An 18,129-nucleotide genomic window follows, 5' to 3' on the forward strand; every position below is an offset into this window, starting at 1 on the left:
GGTGTAAGAACAAATTTTCCGGAACTGATTTCTGCATAAACACCCTCACACTTGTCATATTTGCTGTTGGAGAAAATGTTTCCTCGAAATCCGTGCCATACTTTTGACTGTAGCCCTTAGCAACATAACGAGCTTTATATTTGTTTGTGCCATCTTCATTTCTTTTTAGCGCATACGCCCCCCACCCCCCACCCCCACCCCCACTGCACACTTGCCTTGGGGTAGCTGTGTTAGGGTAAAAGTGTTCTTCTCTCTCAATGACTCCATCTCTTCGTCCATAGATTTCATCCACTTGTCAGCATTGAGGGAACTCCTTGCCTCTTTAAATGTCTAACTGATCATCATCATCATCATCATCATCATCATCATCATCATCATCATCATCATCATTATCATCATCATCCTGGTCTGAGCTCATCTCTGTCTGGGTTTGTTGCTCTGGAGATGGGTTCGACACAAATTTTAGCAGTCTGTTTTAGTACTCTTTCACTATTTGGATAATATACAAAATAAGCTGGACTATTTTTGTCATATCCAATGAAAACTCCCTTCTCACCTCTTGAGTCAAGTTTCTTTTTGTTGTGCTTGTATGCATAGCACACAGCACCAAACTTTTGCATTTGTGACACATTTGGTTTCTTTCCCGTCGAGCCGAAACGCCCCCCCCCCCCACCACCACCACCACCACCACACACACATTAGCTCCTCCATTCATTCACATGTACACGCCGGCTGCTCCGGGAGCTCCACGCCGACGTTTCGGTGATCGATGTCCGCAGAAGGTGCACCATTGCCGGCCTGCGGTATCCTGTAGACCCCCCCCCCTCCATACACACATGCAATACGCCTTGAAACGCATCGCTCGCACCGACGCGGGGAATCCTTTACCCTACTTCCACAGCAACGGCGAGAATCACATTGCGTCGGCCGCCGTGAGGAAGAGGGGGGGGGGGGGGCATTAAGGGGGGGAGAGAGAGAGACATGGAGATTTTCTCAGCCTCTCATTCTTTTTTTTTTTTTTTTTAATTGAACATAAATAGTACACACAAATATACAAATGTACAAATAAACATGGCAAGGTAGAACTGAATGTCAATGAAACAACCAGGCATGAGGAAGCAAAGGACATAAGGACTGTTGAGATAGGTGATCTCATTAGTTTTATTTGAGTTTACATTCTAGTATACATATGTTTTATTTGTATCTACTCTCAGGAAATGTATGGCACTTTATGACAAGGTTTGGGACTTGTTTTAGTTTTTCGCGACTGTTCAGCTAACTTGACGTTAACTTCTACGTCAGTGTTCTTTTTTTGGTATAGCGGTGCTGGCGGGAATTTTTCCCTCACTCTGTACTGTACATGTCCCATGGCTAACCGATGTTGATTCCCGGAGCTGTGAAGAAGAAAATAAAAGACGATTCAAACAAGGCAAACTTGTGAATTCCTTCCGAAACATGGAAAACGAAGAAGCTGCAAACTTAAACGCAACAGGTTATGGGCCCAGGCAACGAACAAAAGGAGGAAGATGGCAACGTTTGGTTTTCGATGGAGACGAAAACAACTACGAGCTTTGGGAAGTAAAGTTTCTGGGACACATGCGACTCGAAGGTTTGAAAGAGACAATACTTTCAACTGTTGAGCCCGACCCAGATAAAAATGCAGAATGCTACGCTGAGCTTATCCAGTTCCTCGATGATAAAAGTCTATCATTGGTAATGAGGGAAGCCGCAGATGACGGTCGAAAAGCTTTGAAAATATTACGGGATCATTACGCCAGCCAGGGTAAGCCCAGAATTATTTCCCTGTACAGCGAACTATGCTCACTCAAGAAGGAACCCGACGAAACAATAACAGATTACATTATCAGAGCAGAAAAGGCAGTCACCGCTCTGAGAAACACAAAACAGGTGATAAGTGATGAGCTGATGATCGCTATGGTTATGAAAGGGCTTCCAGAACCGTACAAGCCCTTCGTCATTCACGTAACTCAGAGCAGTGAAGAAATGACGTTTATTCAGTTCAAGAGTAAACTAAGAAGTTATGAAGAGACTGAAAAGTTTGACAGCAAAACCAAATCAGACAATGTAATGAAAGTGGACATGTCAACGGTGATCTGCTATGGATGTGGAAACCGTGGCCATATGGCAAAAGCTTGTCACCAAAAATCAGGGCCAAAATGGTGCAGCTATCACAGAAGCACAACCCACACCGATGAGACATGCAGAAGAAAATCCAAGCCCAAAGAAGACTCGGTCAAACAAAACACAGACATCCAAGACAAAGATAAGGAAGATGAGCAAACTTTTGTATTCAAGGTCAGTCAAAAAGTCCCTCCGGAAAATATCAGAAAAAATGGACTGATGGTAGACTGTGGCGCTACATCACACATCATAACACAAGAAGACAAATTCACAAGATTTGATGAGTTTTTCAACCCAAACAAACATTACATCGAGCTAGCAGACGGGACCAGAAGAAACAAAGTGGCACTAAAAAGAGGTGATGCAGAAGTGTTACTCCAGGACATTGAAGGAAAACCTGTCCTGGTAACCTTAAGGGGAGCCTTATTCATCCCATCATATCCTCAGGACTTCATATCGGTGAAGGCAGCCACAGCTGATGGAGCCAGCGTGATATTCAAAGAAGGAGAGAACAGATTCATAACCAAAGAAGGAACAATTTTCAGCATTGAGGAATGTGACAGACTCTACTACATAAGAACGGTAAATTATCAACAACTTTATGATGATACAGTAAATGACATGATGTCCAGGGATAAAGTAAACTGAACTTGTGATGTCAAAACATGGCATGAGATTATGAGACACCGCAATGTAAAAGATGTATTAAAATGACCAAACTTAGTCGAGGGTATGAAGATTACAGGTCAGACCAAGGTAGACTGTAACGTAGACTGTAACGTATGCACGGAGGGAAAATTCACAAATAGCAGAAACAGGCAAGCTGATGCAAAAGCTGATGCACCCCTAAAAATGGTACACGCTGACTTATCAGGCCCGATTGAACCAGCTGGTCAAGAAGGGCATAAGTATGTAATTTCATTCACAGATGATTATTCAGGGGCAGTATTTGTATATTTTCTCAAATACAAGAGTGAAGCTACATTAGCAACAGAGAAGTTCCTTGCTGACAGTGCAGCGTATGGTCGTGTCAAATGTATCAGGTCAGACAACGGGACTGAATTCACAGGAAATGCTTTTCAATCTCTTCTAAGGGAGAAAGGCATAAGACATGAAACATCATCCCCATACTCTCCCCATCAAAATGGGACAGCAGAAAGATAATGGAGGACCCTTTTTGAAATGGCAAGGTGTATGCTAATAGAAAAAGGATTACCAAAGGTTTTGTGGCCTTATGCTGTCCAGACCGCTGCCCATATTCGAAATAGATGTTACAATGACAGACTCGAAAATACCCCATACTTCATGTTAACAGGGAGAAAGCCAAATCTCTCAAAAATGTGGATATTCGGAACTGAGTGTTCTGCATACAAACATGACACTAAGAAATTAGATCCCAGATGTGAAAGAGGAATATTTGTGGGATACAGTAAGAAAAGCCCTTCATACCTGGTCTATAATCCACTTACAGAAAAAGTGGCAAAACAGAGACTGGTGAAATTGATCAAAAAGGGAAGAATTGAACAACAAACACAAACTGATGATTATGAGACAGAAATCCAGGGATATGAAGGCACAGAATCTACAGATGAAACCAGTATTGCTGTGTCACAAAGTGAAAATAAAACAGACAACCATATACAAAATGAGGATGAGAGTACTAACGCAGATGTGTCACATGACGAAGAAACAGCAGAAAATGTCCAAAATGAAAAAGAGACGAGGTCAGACATAAAACCCAGATATAATCAAACCAGTCGCTATCCTAGACGAAAAAGGGTCGTTCCAAGGTATTTAGAGGATGATCAGACAGACTATATTAACAATGATAAAAATCATACAACTATTGATTACTGTTACAGGACTGTGTGCGGAGTCCCACAGAATTATAGTGAAGCACTGAAGTCACCACTGGCACCCGGGTGGAATTGTGCCATGAGGGAAGAGATTGACTCGATTAAATAGAATGACACATTTGAACTGACAACTTTACCTGAAGGGAGAAAAGTAATTGGAGGAAAATGGGTATTTGCCCTTAAAGAAAATGCTGAAGGAGGACAAATATTTAAGGCCAGATATGTAGCTAAGGGTTACAATCAAACAGAAGCCATAGACTACTATGGAACTTTTGCACCGACAGCTAACATTACATCAGTGCGGGCACTAATGCAGATAGCCGTACAAAATAACCTCATTGTCCATCAAATGGATGTTAAGACGGCATATTTACATGCTCCTATACATGAGGAGATTTTCTTGGAACAACCAGAAGGGTTTGAAATGATGTCAGAAACAGGAGAGAAACTAGTGTATAGATTAAAGAAATCTCTTTATGGCCTGAAACAATCAGGAAGAAACTGGTATGAACTCCTTAATGACCATTTAGAACAGGACAACTTTGTGAGAAATCTCTCTGACCACTGTGTGTACAGAAAACAGACGGAAAATGGTGACACAATCATTGTAATAATTTGGGTAGATGATTTAATTATTGCAGCAAGCAGCAATGATGCACTCAGCACATTTAAACAGAACATGAAATTCAAGTTCAACATGAAAGACCTGGGGAAACTATCATATTTTTTGGGCATACAATTTGAACAAAAGGGGGATGAAATCAAAATGAACCAGACAAAGTACATCCTAAAAATGCTAGAGAGATTTGGAATGTCAGAATGTAAAGCAAGATCTACTCCAAGTGAGCAAAAATTAGAGGGCATCCCTGTAGCTGATGAAAATGAGCAAAGTGAACCTGTCGACCCCAAAGAATATCGTGAGATTGTAGGCAGTCTTATTTATGCCATGACTTGCACCAGACCTGATATCAGCTGGATAGTGAGCAAACTATCACAGAATCTGGCAATGGCAAAAGTAAAAAATGTAGTAGCTCCAAAACATGTTCTGAGGTTTTTGAAGGGGACAGCTGATTATGAACTAAGTTTCAAGACAAATAAGGAGGATTTGAACCTGATAGCTTACAGTGATTCAGACTGGGCATCATCTGTAGAAGACAGACGTAGCACTACAGGCTACTGTTTCAGTTTAACAAAACAAGGCCCAGCCATTGCATGGAAGTCAAGGAAACAGCCCACAGTGGCCCTGTCAACATGTGAGGCTGAATACATCGGCCGAGCCACCACCGCACAAGAAAACATGTACCTGTCTCAACTGTTAAACGGTATGGACAACAAAATGTACAGTTGCACAACAATCTACGGAGACAATCAGGGGGCCATCGCACTGAGTAAGAATCCTGTAAACAGACAAAGGTCAAAACACATTGATGTAAAATATCATTTCATTCGTGAAGCACTCAGTGAGGGTTAAATAAATCTTATCTATTGTCCATCAGAGGACATGTTGGCAGACATCTTGACAAACTCATGACAAAGGTAACAATAGAAAAATTCAAAAAGTGGTTCTTTGGAAATTAAAATGTCCAAAGTTTTTTTTTGGATGTTGAGATCAAGAGGGGGTGTTGAAATAGGTGATCTCATTAGTTTTATTTGAGTTTACATTCTAGTATACATATGTTGTATTTGTATCTACTCTCAGGAAATGCATGGCACTTTATGACAAGGTTTGGGACTTGTTTTAGTTTTTCGCGACTGTTCAGCTAACTTGACGTTAACTTCTACGTCAGTGTTTTTTTTTTGGTATCGCGGTGCTGGCGGGAATTTTTCCCTCACTCTGTACTGTACATGTCCCATGGCTAACCGATGTTGATTCCCGGAGCTGTGAAGAAGAAAATAAAAGACGATTCAAACAAGGCAAACTTGTGAATTCCTTCCGAAACATGGAAAACGAAGAAGCTGCGAACTTAAACGCAACAGTTTGGTTGTGGATGCGTTTCGGCTAATGCTATTAGCACAGCTATGATGAGTTAAGGTGTGTTTGTGTGTGTGTGTGTGTGTGTGTGTCTGTGTGTGTGTGTGTGTGCGTGTGTGTGAGTGTGAATTTGTTTAGGTGGGGGGGGGTCGCGGACAGGGAGTACCGGGGCCTCGAGCGGATGAGCTGAGGAGCGGAGGAGGGCAGAAGCCTGGCCCGTGATTCGCTTATGTCCAGCGGTTCGGGAATTCCAGGGCCCAAAGCGGAGGAGCGATGGAGCTGAGAAGCGGAGGAGCGGAGGTAATGTTTCTCCTCTCAGAGGCGGGGAAGTTTGGGGGCAGAAGAACCCCTTAGACTGGCTAATGTGAGCATACTCCGGACATAGATCCCCCGGACGTATGATTGGAGCTCTCGGACCATTGGGCACACACATGTGAATGAGTGGATGAGCTAATGTTTGTTTGGTTGTGGATGCGTTTCGGCTAATGCTATTAGCACAGCTATGATGAGTTAAGGTGTGTGTGTATGTGTGTGTGTGTGTGTGTGTGTGTTTGTGTGTTTTTGTGTGTGTGTGAGTGTGTTTGTGTGTGTATGTGTGAGAGTTTGTTTAGGTGGGGGGGGGAGTACCAGAGCCCATACAGGAGGAGCGGTGGAGCTGAGAAGCGGAGGTAATTTTTCTCCTCTCAGAGGCGGGGAAGCTTGGGGGCAGAAGAACCCCTTAGACCGGCCAATGTGAGCCTTCTTCGGACATAGATCACCCGGACGTATGACTGGAGCTCCCGTACCTCTAGGCACACACATATGTGAATGAGTGGATGAGCTAATGTTTGTTTTGTTGTGGATACGTTTTGGCCAATGCTATTAGCACAGCTATGATGAGTTCAGGTGTGTGTGTGTGTGTTTGTGTGTTTGTCTGTGTGTGTGTGTGTGTGTGTGTGTGTGTGTGTGTGTGTGCGTGTGTTTATCTGTGTGTGAGAGTTTGTTTTGGTGGGTGGGGGGGGGGGGGGGTGTTCCCGCGGACAGGGAGTACCAGGGCCTGGAGCGGATGAGGTGAGGAGCGGAGGAGGGCAGAAGCCCGGACCGTGATTCGCTTATGTTCAGCGGTTCGGGAGTTCCAGGGCCCAAAGCGGAGAAGCGGAGGACAGCAAAAGCCCTGTCCGCAATTCACCTGAGTCTGGCGGATCGGTAGTACCTGGTTCCGCAGCGGAGGAGCGGAGGAGCGGAGGAGCGGAGGAGCGGAGCAAAGCGGAAGACCGTCTTAATAACAAGGAAATTACAGATGAGGCTATAATTTCCACAGAAATCTTTAAATTCTATCGCCACCTATACACTTCGACATTGTCAAAAAGCGATTGTGACTCCTTTCCAACAAATATTCCTCAACATATCCCAAAAATAAACAACAACAAACAATATATGTTTGTTTTGTATATGTTTATATATAATCAACAAAAAATATACAGTTTGATATCTGAGATTCCTTGTGAGTCGCCAACTTAATTACATGTTGTACTCCCCTTGCAATCTTTTTTTCGTTTTAATTTTTTATTAGTCTATCTATTGATTTAATTATTTCATTTTAATTTCTTTTTTTGTCTAGCATTGTAAATTTCTCACAAACCGTTAACACTATTAACTTCTGATTCCATACAGAACGAATGTCCTTATGTCCTTTGCTTCCTCATGCCTGGTTGTTTCATTCACATTCAGTTCTACCTTGCCATGTTTATTTGTACATTTGTATAGTTGTGTGTACTATTTATGTTCAATTCAAAAAAAAAAAAAAAAGAATGAGAGGCTGAGAAAATCTCCATGTCTCTCTCTCCCCCCCCCCTTAATGCCGCCCCCCCCCCTTCCTCACGGCGGCCGACGCAACGCGATTCTCGCCGTTGTTGTGGAAGTAGGGAAAAGGATTCCCCGCGTCGGTGCGAGCGATGCGTTTCAAGGCGTATTGCATGTGTGTATGGGGGGGGGGGGGTCTACAGGACACCGCAGACCGGTAATGGTGCACCTTCTCCGGACATCGATCACCGAAACGTCGGCGTGGAGCTCCCGGAGCAGCCGGCGTGTACATGTGAATGAATGGAGGAGCTAATGTGTGTGGGGTGGTGGTGGTGGTGGTGTGGGGGGGGGGGCGTTTCGGCTAATGCTATCAGCACAGCTATGATTATCCCCAGAACGCTGAGAACGAGCTCCCGGAACTCCAGACATGCGTATATAAAAGAGTGGAATTAAGGTGTGTGTGAGTGTGTGTGTGAGTGTGTGTGTGTGTGTGTGTGTGTGTGTGTGTGTGTGTGTGTGTGTGTGTGTGTGTGTGTGTGTGTGTATGTGTGTGTGTGTGTGTGTGTGTATGTGTGGGACAGAAATAATGTCGGGGACAGAAATTGTTATTAGCCTGCTGGCAGATGACACAACCTTAGTTTTGAAAAATGAACATCAAGTCCCAATAAGCGTTGAAAAAATTAAAACATTCTACAAGGCTTCAGGATTGTCATTAAACTTAAAGAAATGCAAACTTCTTGAGCTGCATGACTCACCACTAAAGGAAATCAGCAATGTTCCTATCAAATCAGAAATAAAATACTTGAGCATTTTCCTATCTAAGGACCAAAAGTTAAATCAGTCCAGGAACATTGAATCTAAACTGAATCAAAGTAAAGCTAAATTGAATATATGGCTCCAAAGAGATTTATCAATATTAGGCCCGATATATTTGACTAAAATGGAATGTTTATCCAGATGTATATACCCAGTGTATTCCAATGCTGCTCCAAATCAACTCATAAAATCTATTAACCAAATAAATTTCAACTTTATCTGGAGGAACAAACCACACCATCTAAAAAAATCACATATGGGGAAAGAAACAAGTGAGGGAGGGCTGAAAGTGATAGAGTTGGACTGCCTGAATGGGACATTGAAGGTGAACTGGTTGAAATCCTGGATCAAACATCATCATTTTTTCTGGTATTGTACTCCAAACTACTTATTCAACATAGTCGGCAGCCTAAGTCTTCTACTTATCTCTGACTTGGATATCAACAAGATTCCTGTCCAATTTTCAGAGTTCCATAAACAAATACTATTATACTGGAAAATGATATATGTACACAATTTCTCACCACACAGTACAATAATTTGGAACAATCGATATGTACTGCATGGCAACAAACCTCTGTTTTACAAGGAATGCTTTGAGAAAGGTATATGGTCAATAATTGACTTGATGGATGACAATGGCAGTCGTCTAGACTATGAACAGTTCTGTACTACACACAGATTTAAGCCTCCCATATTAGAGTTGATAAAGTTACGAAACGCACTGCCTCGACAATTTGTATTCCTGACCAAAAATATAATGACGCACCAAACCGTACAACCACAGTTACCCCGACTATCACTCCAGGGAATCTCAATTCCGGACAGAAAGTGCACCAACTCCTTTATTAGGACATGTTTCACAGGAAACTTATTCCCTGGACGTCAAAACAAAAATAATATTTGAAATGAATTTGATAAGGAATCGATTGCCACGCTGCGAACTATGTATCTGACTCTACCCATACCCCCCAAGGCACAAAGAAACCCACTTCTAAATTATGAATGACATCTACCCATCTAAGGAATTATTGAGGGTACGCTTTACTTTTGAAGATAATATTTGTACATTTTGTGAAGACAACATTGAAACCACTGACCATATATTTTTTCTCATTCTCATTCCATCGTCACCAGTTTCCCTCTCAAAAGATGATATCACATTTGGTTTACTTATAAGCAACATAACAGATGAACTCCGTGTCAATGTTCTTTTAGGCCTGGCCAAGTTCTTCATTCACAAAAACAGAATGCAAAAATGCTCCCCAAATTTTAATTTCTTCATAAACGATTTTGAATTATAAAAAAAAATCCTTAAAACTTATGGAAAAATCCAAAAACTAAAAAATATACAGTTACCTATGTCTGAGATTCCTTTTTTTTGAAAAAAAAAAAACAAAAAACAAAAAAAAAACTTAATTACATGTTATATTCCCCTTGCAATTTTTTTTTCGTTTTAATTTTTTATTTGTCTATCTATTGATTTAATTATTTCCTTTTAATTTCTTTTTTTGTCTAGCACTGTAAATTTCTCACAAACCGTTAACACTATTAACTTCTGATTACATACAGAACAAATGTCCTTATGTCCGTTGCTTCCTCATCCCTGGTTGTTTCATTGACATTCAGTTCTACCTTGCCATGTTTATTTGTACATTTGTATATTTGTGTGTACTATTTATGTACAATTAAAAACAGTTTGATGTCTGAGATTCCTTGTGAACGGCCAACTTAATTACATGTTATATTCCCCTTACAATTTTTTTTTTTAGTTTTTAATTTTATTTTTCTATCTATTTATTTAATTATTTCCTTTTAATTTTCTTTTTTGTCTAGCATTAAAAAATTCTCGCGAACCGTTAACACTATTAACTTCTGATTACATACAGAACGAATGCCCTTATGTCTCCCGTCCCCCCCCGCTTTTTCCGTACGGTGGCAGACACTGAGATCAAAAGCAAATGGGTGTCATTGTAATGCAGTAACAGGGTGATAACAGCCGTGTTTGAAGTGTGTAGGGGCTTATAGGAGAGCAGAAGCACGTCACGCTATTCGCCTGAGTTCGGAGGATCGGGAGTACCAGGGCCCATAGCGGAGGAGCAGAGGAGTTGAGAAGCGGAGGAGCGGAGTTATGTTTCTCTTCTCAAAGGCGGGGAAGCTTGGGGGCAGCAGGACCCCTTAGACCGGCCAATGTGAGCCTTCTCCCGACATAGATCACCCGGACGTATGACTGGAGCTCCCGTACCTCTGGGCACACACATATGTGAATGAGTGGATGAGCTAATGTTTGTTTTGTTGTGGATACGTTTCGGCCAATGCTATTAGCACAGCTATGATGAGTTCAGGTGTGTGTGTGTGTGTGTGTGTGTGTGTGTGTGTGTGTGTGTGTGTGTATGGGTGTGTGTCTGTGTGTGTGTGTGTGTGTGTGTGTGTGTGTGTGTGTGTGTGTGTGTGTGTGTGTGTGTGTGTGAGAGTTTGTTTTGGTGGGTGGGGGGGGGTTCCCGCGTACTGGGAGTACCAGGGCCTGGAGCGGATGAGGTGAAGAGCGGAGGAGGGCAGAAGCCCGGACCGTGATTCGCTTATGTCCAGCGGTTCGGGAGTTCCAGGGCCCAAAGCGGAGGAGCGGAGGACAGCAAAAACCCTGTCCGCAATTCACCTGAGTCTGGCGGATCGGTAGTACCTGGTTCCGCAGCGGAGGAGCGGAGGACTTGAGAAGCGGAGGAGCGGAGGAGCGGAGATGTTTCTCTTCTCAGAGGCGGCAAGGGGGGGGGAGCAGGACCCCTTACCCGTATCCCCCGGACGGTTGAGTGGAGCTCCCGGACTTCCGGGCACGCACATGCGAATGACTGGATGACAGGGAGTGCCAGGGCCTGGAGCGGATGAGCAGAGGAGAGGCGGAGGGCAGAAGCCCGGCCCAGTTCGGGAGTTCCAGGGTCCAAAGCGGGGGAGCGAAGAAGCGGAGGAGAGCAGAAGAGCAGAAGACTGGCCCGGAATTCACCGAAGTCCCGCATATCGGGAGTTCAAGGGCCCGGAGCGGAAGAGAGGAGGAGCGGAGGAGCGGAGGAGCGGGGGAGCGGAGGAGCGGAGGAGCGGAGGAGCGGAGGAGCGGAGGAGAGCGGAAGCCCGGCCAACAATTCGCCTGAGTCCCGCGGAGAGGGGGTACCAGGGCCTGGAGCCTGATTCGCTTATGTCCAGCAGTTCAGGAGTACCAGGGTCAGGAGCGGAGGAGCGGAGGAGCGGATGAGCAGAAGAACGTTTAAGCGGTGGAGCGGAGGAGCGGAGGAGCGGATGAGCGGAGGAGAGTGGAATCCGGCCGACATCTCGCCTGAGTCCCGCGGAAAGGGAGTCCCAGGGCCTGGAGCCTGATTCGCTTATGGCAAGCAGTTCAGGAGAACCGGGCCCAGAGCGGAGGAGCGGAGGAGCGGAGGAGCGGAGGAGCGGAGGAGAGCGGAAGCCCGGCCAACAATTCGCCTAAGTCCCGCGGAGAGGGAGTACCAGGGCCTGGAGCCTGATTCGCTATGTCCAGCAGTTCAGGAGTACCAGGGCCGGAGCGGAGGAGCGGAGGAGCGGAGGAGCGGAGGAGCGGAGGAGCGGAGGAGCGGAGGAGCGGAGGAGCGGAGGAGCGGAGGAGCGGATAAGCGGATGAGCTGAGGAGAGCGGAAGCCCGGTCGGCAATTCGCCTTAGTCCCGCGGAGAGGGAGTACCAGGTCCTGGAGCCTGATTCGCTTATGTCCAGCAGTTCAGGAGTACCAGGGCCAGGAGCGGAGGAGCGGAGGAGCGGATGAGCAAAATAACGTTTAAGCGGTGGAGCGGAGGAGCGGATGAGCGGAGGAGAGCGGAATCCGGCCGACAATTCGCCTGAGTCCCGCGGAAAGGGAGTACCAGGGCCAGAAGCGTGATTTAATGATGTTCAGCAATTCAGGAGTACCAGGCCGAGGTGCGGAGGAGCGGAGGGGCGGATGAGTGGAGGAGCGGAGGTGGGGAGGAGAGCGGAAGACCGGCCCACATTTCGCCTGAGTCCCGCGGATTGGGAGTACCAGGGCCTGGAGCCTGATTCGCTTATGGCAAGGAGTTCAGGAGTACCAGGGCCCAGAGCGGCGGAGCGGAGGAGCGGAGGAGCGGAGGGGCGGATGAGCGGAGGAGTGGAGGTGCGGAGGAGAGCGGAAGCCCGGCCCACATTTCGCCTGAGTCCCGCGGATTGGGAGTACCAGGGCCTGGAGCCTGATTCGCTTATGGCAAGCAGTTCAGGAGTACCAGGGCCTAGAGCGGAGGAGCGGAGGAGCGGAGGAGCGGAGGAGCGGAGAAGCGGAGGAGAGCGGAAGCCCGGCCGACAATTCGCCTTAGTCCCGCGGAGAGGGAGTACCAGGGCCTGGAGCCTGATTCGCTTATGTCCAGCAGTTCAGGAGTACCAGGGCCGGAGCGGTGGAGCGGAGGAGCGGAGGAGCGGAGGAGCGGAGGAGCGGAGGAGCGGAGGAGCGGAGGAGCGGATGAGCGGATGAGCGGATGAGCGGATGAGCGGATGAGCTGAGGAGAGCGGAAGCCCGGCCGGCAATTCGCCTGAGTCCCACAGAGAAGGAGTACCAGGGCCTAGAACCTGAGTCGCTTATGTCCAGCAGTTCAGGAGTACCAGGGCCAGGAGCGGAGGAGCGGAGGAGCGCAGGAGCGGATGAGCGGAGGAGCGGAGGAGCGGATGAGCGGAGGAGCGGAGGAGCGGAGGAGCGGAGGAGCGGAGGAGCGGATGAGCGGATGAGCGGATGAGCGGAGGAGCGGAGGAGCGGAGGAGCGGAGGAGAGCGGAAGGCCGGCCCACATTTCCCCTATGTCCCGCGGATTGGGAGTACCAGGGCTTGGAGCCTGATACACTTATGTCAAGCGGTCCGGAGTACCAGGGCCCGGAGCGGGGGAGCGGATGAGCGGAGGAGCGGAGGAGAGCGGTAGCCCGGCAAACAATTCGCCTAAGTCCCGCGGAGAGGGAGTAACAGGACCTGGAGCCTGATTCGCTTATGTCTAGCAGTTCAGGAGTACCAGGGCCCGAAGCGGACGAGCGGCGGAGCGGATGAGAGGAGAAGCGGAGGAGAGCGGAAGCCCGGCCGACAATTCGCCTAAGTCCCGCGGAAAGGGAGTACCAGGGCCTGGAGCCTGATTCGCTTATGGCAAGCAGTTCAGGAGTACCAGGGCCCAGAGCGGAGGAGCGGAGGAGCGGATGAGCGGATGAGCGGTGGAGCGGAGGTGAGCGTAAGCCCGGCCGAATATTCGCCTAAGTCCCGCGGAAAGGGAGTACCAGGGCCTGGAGCCTGATTCGCTTATGTCCAGCAGTTCAGGAGTACCAGGGCCGGAACGGAGGAGCGGAGGAGCGGAGGAGCGGCGGACCGGAGGAGCGGAGGAGCGGAGGACCGGAGGAGAGCGGAATCCGGCCGACAATTCGCCTGAGTCCCGCGGAAAGGGAGTACCAGGACCAGAAGCGTGATTTAATGATATCCAGCAGTTCAGGAGTACCAGGGCTGGAGCGGAGGAGCGGACGAGCGGAGGGTTGGATGAGTGGAGGAGCGGAGGAGAGCGGAAGCCCGGCCCACTTTTTGCCTTAGTCCCGCGGATCTGGAGTACCAGGGACTGGAGCCTGATTCGCTTATGGCAAGCAGTTCAGGAGTACCAGGGCCCAGAGCGGAGGAGCGGAGGAGCGGAGGAGCGGAGGAGCGGAGGAGCCGGAATGAGCGAAAGCCCGGCCGAATATTCGCCTAAGTCCCGCGGAAAGGGAGTACCAGGGCCTGGAGCCTGATTCGCTTATGTCCAGCAGTTCAGGAGTACCAGGGCCCGGAGCGGAGGTGCGGAGGAGTGGATGAGAGGAGAAGCGGAGGAGCGGAGGAGCGGAGGAGCGGAGGAGTGGAGGAGCGGAGAAGCGGAGGAGCGGAGGAGCGGAGGAGCGGAGGAGCGGAGGAGCGGAGGTGGGGAGGAGCCGAGGAGCGGAGGAGCGGAGGAGAGCGGAATCCTGCCGACAATTCGCCTGAGTCCCGCGGAAAGGGAGTACCAGGGCCTGAAGCGTGATTTAATGATGTTCAGCAATTCAGGAGTACCAGGGCCAGGTGCGGAGGAGCGGAGGAGGGGAGGGGCGGATGAGTGGATGAGCGGAAGAGTGGAGGAGAGCGGAAGCCCGGCCGGCAATTCGCCTGAGTCCCGCGGAGAGGGAGTACCAGGGCCTGGAGCCTGATTCACTTATGTCCAGCAGTTCAGGAGTACCAGGGCCTGGAGCGGAGGATCGGGGGAGCGGAGGAGCGGATGAGCGGATGAGCGGAGGAGCGGATGAGCGGAGGAGCGGAGGAGCGGAGGAGCGGAGGAGAGCGGAAGCCCGGCCCACATTTCCCCTATGTCGCGCGGATTGTGAGTACCAGGGCTGGGAGCCTGATTCACTTATGTCAAGCGGTCCGGAGTACCAGGGCCCGGAGCGGATGAGCGGATGACCGGAGGAGCGGAAGAGCGGAGGAGAGCGGAAGCCCGGCCAAAAATTCGCCTAAGTCCCGCGGAGAGGGAGTACCAGGGCCTGGAACCTAATTCGCTTATGTCCAGCAGTTCAGGAGTACCAGGGCCAGAACGGAGGAGCGGAGGAGCGAAGGAGCGGAGGAGAGCGGAAGCCCGGCCGGCAATTCGCCTGAGTCCCGCGGAGAGGGAGTACCAGGACCTGGAGCCTGATTCGCTTATGTCTAGCAGTTCAGGAGTACCAGGGCCCGAAGCGGAGGAGCGGCGGAGCGGATGAGAGGAGAAGCGGAGGAGAGCGGAAGCCCGGCCGACAATTCGCCTAAGTCCCGCGGATTGGGAGTACCAGGGCCCGGAATGGGGGAGCGGAGGAGCAGATGAGCAGAAGAGCGGAGGAGCGGAGGAGCGGAGGAGCGGAGGAGCGGAGGAGCAGATGAGCGGCGGAGCGGAGGTGAGCAGAAGCCCGGCCGAAAATTCGCCTAAGTCCCGCGGAGAGGGAGTACCAAGGCCTGGTACCTGATTCGATTATGTCTAGCAGTTCAGGAGTACCAGGGCCCGGAGCGGAGGAGCGGATGAGCAGAAGAACGTTTAAGTGGTGGAGCGGAGGAGCGGATGAGCGGAGGAGAGCGGAATCCGGCCGAAAATTTGCCTGAGTCCCGCGGAAAGGGAGTACCAGGGCCTGGAGCCTGAATCGCTTATGTCCTGCGGTTCCGGAGTACCAGGGCCCACAGCGGAGGAGCGGAGGAGCGGATGAGCGGATGAGCTTAGGAGAGCGGAAGCCCGGTCGACAATTCGCCTGACTCCAGCGGAGAGGGAGTACCAGGGCCATAAACGTGATTTAATGATGTTCAGCAATGCAGGTGTACCAGGGCCAGGTGCGGAGGAGCGAAGGAGCGGAGGGGCGGATGAGTGGAGGACCGGATGAGCGGAGGAGCGGAGGTGAGCGGAAGCCCGGCCGACAATTCGCCTAAGTCCCGCGGAGAAGGAGTACCAGGGCCTTGAGCCTGATTCGCTTATGTCCAGCAGTTCAGGAGTACAAGGGCCGGAACGGAGGAGCGGAGGAGCGGAGGAGCGGAGGAGCGGAGGAGCGGAGGAGCGGAGGAGCGGAGGACCGGAGGAGAGCGGAATCCGGCCGACAATTCGCCTGAGTCCCGCGGAAAGGGAGTACCAGGACCAGAAGCGTGATTTAATGATATCCAGCAGTTCAGGAGTACCAGGGCTGGAGCGGAGGAGCGGAGGAGCGGAGGAGAGCGGAGGCCCGGCCGGCAATTCGCCTGAGTCCCGCTTAGAGGGAGTACCAGGGCCTGAAGCGTGATTTAATGATGTTCAACAATTCAGGAGTACCAGGGCCAGGTGCGGAGGAGCGGACGAGCGGAGGGTTGGATGAGTGGAGGAGCGGAGGAGCGGAGGAGAGCGGAAGCCCGGCCCACTTTTTGCCTTAGTCCCGCGGATTGGGAGTACCAGGGCCTGGAGCCTGATATGCCTATGGCAAGCAGTTCAGGAGTACCAGGGCCCAGAGAGGAGGAGCGGAGGAGCGTAGGAGCGGAGGAGCGGAGGAGCGGAGGAGCGGAGGTGAGCGGAAGCCCGGCCGAATATTCGCCTAAGTCCCGCGGAAAGGGAGTACCAGGGCCTGGAGCCTGTTTCGCTTATGTCCAGCAGTTCAGGAGTACCAGGGCCGGAGCGGAGGAGCGGAGGAGTGGAGGAGCGGAGGAGCGGAGGAGAGCGGAAGCCCGGCCCACATTTCGCCTGAGTCCCGCGGATTGGGAGTACCAGGGCCTGGAGCCTGATTCGCTTATGGCAAGCAGTTCAGGAGTACCAGGGCCTAGAGCGGAGGAGCGGAGGAGCGGAGGAGCGGAGAAGCGGAGGAGAGCGGAAGCCCGGCCGACAATTCGCCTTAGTCCCGCGGAGAGGGAGTACCAGGGCCTGGAGCCTGATTCGCTTATGTCCAGCAGTTCAGGAGTACCAGGGCCGGAGCGGTGGAGCGGAGGAGCGGAGGAGCGGAGGACCGGAGGACCGGAGGACCGGAGGACCGGAGGACCGGAGGAGAGCGGAATCCGGCCGACAATTCGCCTGAGTCCCGCTTAGAGGGAGTACCAGGGCCTGAAGCGTGATTTAATGATGTTCAACAATTCAGGAGTACCAGGGCCAAGTGCGGAGGAGCGGACGAGCGGAGGGTTGGATGAGTGGAGGAGCGGAGGAGCGGAGGAGAGCGGAAGCCCGGCCCACTTTTTGCCTTAGTCCCGCGGAAAGGGAGTACCAGGGCCTGGAGCCTGTTTCGCTTATGTCCAGCAGTTCAGGAGTACCAGGGCCGGAGCGGAGGAGCGGAGGAGTGGAGGAGCGGAGGAGCGGAGGAGAGCGGAAGCCCGGCCGACAATTCGCCTAAGTCCCGTGGATTGGGAGTACCAGGGCCTGGAGCGGGGGAGCGGAGGAGCAGATGAGCAGAGGAGCGGAGGAGCGGAGGTGCGGAGGAGGGGAGAAGCGGAAGAGATCGGAAGCCCAGCCGACAATTCTCCTGAGTCCTGCGGAAGGGGATTACCAGGGCCTTCAGCCTGAATCGCTTATGTCTAGCAGTTCAGGAGTACCAGGGCCCGGAGCGGAGGAGCGGATGAGAGGAGAAGCGGAGGAGAGCGGAAGCCCGGCCGACAATTCGCCTAAGTCCCGCGGATTGGGAGTACCAGGGCCTGGAGCGGGGGAGCGGAGGAGCAGATGAGCAGAAGAGCGGAGGAGCGGAGGAGCGGAGGAGCGGAGGAGCGGATGAGCGGAGGAGCGGAGGTGAGCGGAAGCCCGGCCGACAATTCGCCTAAGTCACACGGATAGAAAGTACCAGGAAACTGGAGCATGATTCGCTTATGTCCAGCGGTTCGGGAGTACCAGGGCCTTGAGCGGAGGAGCGGGGGAGCGGAGGAGCGGATGAGCGGATGAGCGGATGAGCGGAGGAGCGGAGGTGAGCGGAAGCCCGCGGATTGGGAGCACCAGGGCCTGGAGCCTTATATGCCTATGGCAAGCAGTTCAGGAGTACCAGGGCCCAGAGAGGAGGAGCGGAGGAGCGGAGGAGCGGAGGAGCGGAGGAGCGGAGGAGCGGAGGTGAGCGGAA

This window comes from Fistularia commersonii, unplaced genomic scaffold, assembly GCF_037954325.1.
Source record: "Fistularia commersonii isolate RoL2024-O1a breed Wild unplaced genomic scaffold, RoL_Fcom_v1.0 HiC_scaffold_48, whole genome shotgun sequence".
NCBI lineage: Eukaryota > Metazoa > Chordata > Actinopteri > Syngnathiformes > Fistulariidae > Fistularia > Fistularia commersonii.